The following is an 8352-nucleotide window of genomic DNA, read 5'->3' on the forward strand; positions in this document are numbered from 1 at the left end:
AACCTGGAAAGGAATTAAAATATGTTTAGTAAGTTATGTTACATATTTAAATATAACTTGCATATATAAAGTTACAACACTCAAATTGCATAGAATCACAGAATCATACGATGAGGAAAGACCTGTAGTATATTACCTAGTCTGTCCTTAGGCCTAAGTATGATATACTTTATGTATTTTATATTTGATATTTAATAGACATCTGATTAGACTTTTCTTTAAGATGTACATTTTCTGGGGTTCCCATGATGCCCTAAAGCAATCTAGCACTAGTCTTACCAGTTTTTATCTCTATATGAATTGTTATTCTATATATCAGTTTATGTCCGTTTACTCTTGTCTAAACTGTCGAGAACACAAAAGTCTGAGGATATACTTTAAAACACTTCTAATGTGTATTTGAGGAGTTTTAATTTTCCACTACCACTCCCATTTTACAGGTCATACTCCCCTTTGAATTCTTTTTAAACTGAAAATAAAAATGCAAAACTTTCAGTCTTCCTCACTGTTCATGTTGTCCAGAACTCTGATCTTTTTTCTAAAGTCTATTCTCTTAATCTCAACCTTTAATGGAAGCCAAAACTAAACAGAGGTTAATGCAGTGCTGAATAATGGAGAAGGATTACCTACAAGATACACGTGATTCAGACAGCCTGATATGGAATTTCTGTGTTTCAGAAAAGAGTGCTCTTTCAGCCTGTCATCTTTTATAAATATTTTATATTTTATATTAAATAAATGTTTTAAATCTATTTTATAGATTTTGAGGAACATAATAAAATAATAAAGCCATTAGGTGGAAAACACATGCCATTTTATGTGAAACTGCCTTAATTGTTAAGTTGGATGCTGTGCCCAGTCCTAAATATATTCTGGCCAATTTATACTCTCAACCCCTTCCACTGTGCTCACACTCAATACTTAAGAGACTAATACAAGATTCAGAGTGATTATTTTGTCAATTATGGCACTTGAGTACCACAGAAGTAATCAAATACTGTACAGAGATCAATTTATGGACAAGAAATAGACAGGTTGAAGTTCAGCCCAACAAAATGCAGGTTAAAAATAGAAAGTGAAGCATCTTGAAGAGTTTGCATGGTACCCACTTCCTTTTAAAAAAATATATAACCATCACAACATTATTTAAGAATGTTTTCATCATTTTCTCTGTTTTTTAAAAGTGATTTTTATCTCATCTAATTTCAGACTTCTGTAAATTTGACATCCAATTTCAAATTATATACTCTGGGCTTCTTAATTCACAATGGGAAGTTCAAAGCACCTGTGAGGATCAATTCAATTATTCTACACCACCATCTTAAGGGAACTTGAATTGGTATCTGAAGGACCTGTTTCTCCACATAGACTAAACCCAAAGCAATCTCATACCACCTATTTTGCCTTAGACAACATTCCTTGAGATACCTCTGTGAGATGAAGCCAGTTCAAAATTTCAGTCCAATCAGATTAAGTGGTTTTAAACAACCCATAGCCTCAACTACTGACAAGACAGAGGGCAGTTATTGTTTAGAGTGTTGACTTCAAGCAATTAAATTGCCTTTGGAGTTTTGTTACGTACACAGTCTTTTCAATATAGATACAGTTGTACCAGATGATTAACAATATCAACATCCTAGTCTTGTAAATTGAGATCAGCAAACTGAGACAGAGTAAACAATTTAACTCTTTTGTGTTAAGATATCAATCTACCAAAATACCACATAAATTTGTCATGTCACTTCAATGGCTTTTGGTGGATTCAAAGTACCAGAAGAATAAGATATATTTGAGATGAGGCCATGCTTGAACTTCAATTAATGAAACAGCAGCTCTTTGAGTACCAATCTGCTGTTTGTAGATCGCTGTGACAGCATGATTGGAAATGTATCATCTTTGCTGCTTTGAAGTTTTAATGCCATCCTCTTTCATTTATGTCATTAAATATAGATATTGCAGAAGGTTAAAGCCCTTTGTGATATCTTATTTGGAAAAGTGTTTTGTAGCGGGGGAGCCGTTTATGAATATATTTGGACAATGCATTTACATTTTATTTCATGGTAAATTTAGCAATGATACATAATTATAATAAACAGGCTAAAACCTGATAGTGAAGAAAAATAGGATCAAAAGATTGAGAGAAACTATAATTCAAAGTCTATCACAAGATTTAACATTTCCTTCTCTCTTTTGGGATAGTAAAGGGTGGAACTTTTGTCATATTTTCAAACTAAATCTGGAGAGTACTAAGCAATCAGACCTCAAAGGAAATGTCTGATTTCAGTTTGTGAAAAGGGTTTTGTAAAAACACCCACAAATTAAACAACACACATAAGTACATAAAATTTATGGAAAGAAAATATGAAATTGTTATTTAAAAATATTGAACATATGATTTTTTTTTGTTTTAATACACATTTTTGTCAGAATAGAATGATAATTAAAACTTAAGACTGAAAACCAGTCATAAACCCAAGGTAAAAGGAAATAGGAAACAAGCAAAGAATAGTAAAATGACTAAAGACTATAACTATGATGTGAGGAAAATAGGCTGTTCAATTTCTGCCAGGCAGTTTCATTAGTGTAAGTTTTGCCTTTGGCTATGAAATTAGTAATGCATTATAATGTCAGCTATTGACTTTGACTGGTAAATATGCTTCATTTTTTCTTTGAGGAAGAAGAAGCAGCTGTCCTCTAATATTGTTTTCAGTTATTCCATATCTGTGTAATACAGCCTAAGCTTTCCCACTCATAAATTAATCTATGTATTCCTTTCATAGACACCTAATCACCCTTATGGTTTTAGTTTCTTTTCCTTCAGAGGAAAGAAATAAACCCAGGGCATCTGCCTTAGAATCCCTAAATTCTGTGATTTGTTTCCCCTGGCATTAAAACACTAATGGAAAGCCATCGTCATTTTGTATTAAAGAAATAATAAACATTATTCCAGTTAAAATTAGTGCTATCCAACACTGATAATAAGCTCTCAAATAGAATAAAAAATCTTACAGAAAATAATATTTCATGTACTTAAGGATGCTGCTGCTCATTGCATTTAATCAACAATTTACAAAGTACTTTAAGTCATGGAAGGTATTGTCAGCCCAGAACTTTATTGAGTCCCTTTTTATCTCTTCTAAGATGATTCTGACTGGAATCCATGGAACATACACTAGTATATTTTGATTTCATAGATTTTGAATTTATAAAAGTTCCTGGCCATCCTCCTGAGAATTTCCTCTGTGTTGAAAATGTGAAGCTGGAAAATCTTTAAGAATTTCCTGTGCAGGAAAGTGACATGACAGCCATGGGAACTGCACTCTTTAGGAGGGCAGATCCCATCGTGAGATGTTCAGCAGTTTTGGAGGCTTTTTTTACCCCCCCATTTCTCTTGTGTATAACTTTAAAATATTCCCATTTTCCTCTCTTTTTTTTTTTTTTTTTTTTTCCCACATAATCATTCACTTTCCCTCAAACCAAACACTTGACAGAAAGATATTGAAGGACTAATGCCATTGAGGGCACAGCCAGATTTTAGCAGCACCAGTGAGCATGATGGCTCTGTCTGTACCACTCTGAAATTGAGTACTCAAGATGGGCTGTCAGTTCTTGGCTCTGCTTGTTTTCTGTCTAAAGATATTTGCTAGATATCTGTGATGATATGATAGTGTATTATCTACCAGCAAGCCAAGCCCAAGCCCAGGGCTGACACCCTGCTGGCCTCTGTGTCCCCAGCCCCAGGGAAGTTCCCGATGCCCAAGGCTGGAATGTCCCTAGCTGCCCCCTGGCTGCCCTGGAACTGGCTGGCCTGCTGGGATGGGTCCTGGCTGCCAGAACCTGCCCTGACACCCCTGGGGAGATGCTGCTTCTCCTAACCCTGAGGAGCTACTGGCCAGTGTTGCATGCTGACATATTTTGGTCTTCTTTCATAAAATAAAAATTCAGTCAAGATCCTGTCTTGACCAACTGTCTGTCTCTGAGGTCAAAGATTAAAGATGCCTTGAAGACATTCAGAGTGGAGTGGGCAGCCTACATAAGTCAGCCTGCATATATACAACATACACAGGGCGCACCAGAGATGGAGATGCACACAGGAATACCAATGAGGGCCATGCAGGCTGCTCCAACTGCAATCACACTCTTCAAACACACAGCCCTCTCTACTTGCTGTTTTCATATTGCAAATGTATGATGGTCTTCAGTGTAAATCTGCTTTAATTTCAAATACTTATTCCATTATCTACACAAAAATAAATCCATTATCTACACAAAAATAAATCCATTAAAAAAGTAAATAGATAACCTCCAAACATATGAAGTCTTAATCAGTTAGAAATAAATATTTTGTTGCTTAAATTACTAGTCATAATGTTTACAAGTTAAAAAAAAGATGAAAAACTGCTAAGTTATTCCAGCAATATCCAGTTTTGATTTGTATGGTTTTGTGCAGATTTGATCAGCATTGTTAAAAGGAACATAAATTTCGCTCTTTTATTTCTGAAATTTTACTGCTTTGTCAAAACACCTTTTGAATGTCATGCTAAGCTTCAACTTTTTAGCATAAATATCAGCTTTCTAAGGAGAATTTCCAATAAGTTCATATTAAGCTCCAAATTCTAGAACTGTTATGCAAGATTTTCAAAGAGCAGCGACTAAACTCTGAAAAGATTTGCTGTGCAGAATGAGATGCAGTATTGTCCTCCAGTATGTCAGAAAAAACCATCACAAATTCAAATCGTGTTTTGAAAAGTTTCAGATGTATAAAGCTGCATGCGTTTTTTCATTAAAAAAAAATTGTCATTTGGTTTTACAACAAGGTATCAAATTGAAGTCTTGCTGCAGAAACAAGCTGAGTGTTAACATAAGAGCTATCATGGAATAATACAGATTTTTTTTGTCTGGTTAATGCCACAGTTATTTCAGCATGGAGTCACAAAATGTAATTCAGTGTACAGCTGGTTTATTTGTTTTGTTCGTTTCCTACTTCCTCAATATCTTTTACTCTGCACTGGAAAAAAGAAGCAAAATCATGAACATATTTTCAGATATTTTCACAGCTACCTATGAACAGAATTCTATTTTTTTCTAGCCCATTCAAATAAGATCATTCTACCCTGAGATAAAAAGGCAATAGTGTTTCTCTGATACTGGAAAAAATAGCAGAGTGATTTTTACTGTAAATATAAAAGAGATATCACTGGTAAAATCTGAGCTGCAACTTAGGGATGATCTTCCTTCACCGTTTCAATGAGCTTTGTTTAATAAATGGTTATGTTGTAGGACATTTCACATGTGGCAGCAAATAAACTTATTCTTAGTCTCAGGTCTCCACTTCAACTGATAATAGGTGTAAACTTGTCTTTTCAGTCACCTAAACTGAAAATCAAGTTTGCCTATACTTATTGCACATACATTTCTTTCTCTACTTCATTCTAAAAATGTTCAACACTTTCCTATATGTAGGCCAAAAGCAGCTTATGATTAAGCTCACTGTCTCAAAGAGACTGACCCGCCAGTTCTTGCCTGTGCAAACCTCTCACTGAATAAAGACTTGCCCTGTAATGGTTTGGAAGTTCTTTTACTGCAGCTATACCCTCTCACTGACTCTTGCCCAAGCAGCAACACAAATCTTGCTTGTTCCTAGGCACAACAGAAACTTTATACCCAAGTCTTGTACATTTTCTTTATGTATTTCAGACTCTCTACGTATTCTATGATGTAATCCTTTTGATTGCATCCTACATGAGCTCACGATTGACAAAAAGGATCATCTATTCCAATTATCTTGCAAGCAGCAAAAAATGTCCTATGTTTCATTCTAATGTGTTTTCTTTCACAGTCATCATAAGCCAAGAAATTACCTTTTGGTTAGTGCTTGCCATTTGATTTCCAAATTGGAAACAAGGGATTCTAACAGAATCAGATGTATTTTGTATTTGCTATTTAATGTCTTTTAAATCTAGCTGAATTCCCCAGATTATTTGCGTCACTAATAAATATGATAGTCAAATGTTTTTGACCTCTGCTGTACTGTGACTGAAGGCGACCTGTAGCACCAATTGTATGAAAACTTTGCCTGTGGACAACTAGCAAACAAATGAAATCTTTGCAGCAAATCTGCACACATCTTTTTAAACCTGTGACCGTGCTCAGAAGTTTTAGGTAAGCACTGTGCCTCTTCTGCCTACATAATTTATGCAATTCTAGCTGATCAAAGTGAATTTAAAGTTCTGCAGTTGGACAAACCAGGATGCAGTTGGACAAACCCTACCCAAGCCTTCCTAATACCAAAATAATTTTGCTGTTTGTTCCCTTGTCCTTCTTTTCAGAAGTCCAGAGTATTTTGGTGCCAGAACCATAACCATTGTGTCTTGCTTTTATCTGGTCCTTTCTTAGAAAATATTAGCAGACTTCCCCCTGTGATGACCTACACTTGGGCACTGGTTTCTTTACATATATACTACTCATACACAAACTTTGTGGTTAGATAACAAACTCCTGACTGTATCTGAAGGAAAAGTAAACCAAAAACAAACAACTTGGTTTTTATTTCTAAAACTTAAAGCGTAGGAAAAATATCCCGCTCTTTTGCAGTTCTCAGCAATCAGCATTTCTTTGAAGTTTCTGCTTTAGTGTGTGACATTGCAAAGATTTTTCTGTAAGATTGGCAGCAGATTAAATCACAGATTGGACAGCATCTTTCTTTGAAGTTTGCATGACTAGGTGATTTATTCATGAATGTCTAACAGGTAAGATTTTGGTAGGTCAATTTTTGTATCACGTGTCCCCTGAACAGCTTGTATAGTGACCAAATATTTATTGAGAAAAGGCTTGGCAGAACATACCAGAGTGGAATGAATCACAGAAATCTGCTTACAAAATAACAATGTGTGTTCTGCTATCACCTGCCTACAGACTCGCCTGAAGTTAAAGATTACGGTGGGGTATTCATGCAAGAGATACATCACAGAGTTCACAGGCTCTCTGGTATCATCCTCCTGTACCTTACTGTTCTTAGTATTCAGTCTGAAACCTTGACTATACACTTAGTAAAACATACTGGTAAAAAGACAAGCAATATGGAACAAAGATATCTTTTATTAGCAGAGGATTTTTGGTTTCTATTAAACACACTGGAAAAAAAAAGTGGGTTTGACCGTGGGAGAGCTTTACCCTTGCAAAGGAGGAGTGTATTCAGTTTGTTTCAGCAAGCTGCTTTGTGATAGATGTAGCAGAAAATATAACAGTATAATGGCCTCTCTTGTAAATTAATGTCTGCAATTTGATTATAGCACTTCTAAGGCTTAAAATAATACATGCTATTGACTTTATTATAGTGCTATTGGCCCATGTTATAGTTTGTTCCCTAGGGTATGGCAATAAAAAACAAATATTTAATTTTAAATACAAGACAAATACCATATCAATTAATTTTAAACAAATAATAACTGACAGTTGTATGGAATATTTTTTTCTTAGACGTTCTCAGAGCAGACCAGAACTCTAACAATTATTTAATTAACTTAGAAACAAAGTAGGAAAGCAAACTTCATTCTACTCTAAAACTGAGCAGTTTCTCAAAAGAATGAAAAATTTTCATTACACAACTGCCAGTTTCAAAAAGAGCTGCAAGGAAATCTGAAGGATTGTCAGATTGCAGCTCTATGTAAATGTACATAAGTAAGCAAATAAATGTATGTATAAATAAGATTATGCCAGTGCATTTCAAGTTTCAAAAATGAAAACTATTTTTTTGCATCTATATAAGATGTAGGAACATCATTGGAATATCAGGTTTATGCAGCATTTCATTCTTTGTAAGAAATATATCTATAAATGTTAGACACCACTGCTTGGAAAATACATCTGGAATTTGTATTTCAGGCTGGAGGGACAGATGAGGGTAATTCAGAGCAAGGTGTGCCACTAATGAATTACCACAGCCACAATGTGTATTTTGGTCTTTAGAGGCAATTCAAGTATGGATCAGCTTGGATTGAAGTATCTCACTGAATCACAGTGCATAGTGGAAAAAGTTAAACAAAAGGCTTTTTATTCATTAGAGTGCCAATAGTAGTAGTAAAAACCAGATAATTTTAATGATCTTAGGAATTTCTAACTAGAGTGAAAGGTATACATAGGAGTGAAAGAGATTCTAAGAAGCAGGCAGATAATGATAAGAGAATTCAAAGGATGTCATACTGAAGCAATCTTCCTTCTGTGCTGAAAGAGACAAATTCTAATGCCATGCTAGGCATTGGATTCATAACTAATATGGTTCCTGTAGGCCATGCCATTGTTATTATTTTTAAACAGCTGAGAGTAGTTAGGCATTTGATCATTAAAATAATG

Source organism: Motacilla alba, chromosome 3, assembly GCF_015832195.1.
Source record: "Motacilla alba alba isolate MOTALB_02 chromosome 3, Motacilla_alba_V1.0_pri, whole genome shotgun sequence".
NCBI classification, from domain to species: Eukaryota; Metazoa; Chordata; class Aves; order Passeriformes; family Motacillidae; genus Motacilla; species Motacilla alba.